Here is a 458-nt window from a genome sequence, read left to right on the forward strand (position 1 = left end):
GCAGTGTGTTGAGTGTTCAGAACACCAAGCAGCCCATCAGTAGAAGTGTAGCAGCGGTGGGACGGGATGGGCCATGGCAAAGCGGGATCTAGTGCTGTCTATGTGTCCTAGAGATCCAGGCACACACTCGGGCCCATTACACCCGCCGTTTCAGCTTTCGGCCACGGACACAGGAGCACACGTATACGTTCGGATGAAGGTTGTACAACGGCACGTGTGCAGGTTGACAGATATGTGCAGGTGATGTGCGGGCGCGGGCATCCTCGGCTTTCCGAGCAGATCTCGGATTGCACCTGTGCCGGAGTGGTCTAACGGGTGGGTCTCAAGCTTTGAGAATGGGCTTTCCCATAGCGAAAGCTGCGTGAGTTCGAACCTCACCGGGTGTAGAGGCTAAGCGCCTTTTCGCATGCACAAATTCACTGACCGCATGGCTCAAAATACATTGTATTGCTAAGCAG

This window comes from Volvox carteri (assembly GCF_000143455.1).
Source record: "Volvox carteri f. nagariensis unplaced genomic scaffold VOLCAscaffold_29, whole genome shotgun sequence".
In the NCBI taxonomy this organism is placed as follows: domain Eukaryota; kingdom Viridiplantae; phylum Chlorophyta; class Chlorophyceae; order Chlamydomonadales; family Volvocaceae; genus Volvox; species Volvox carteri.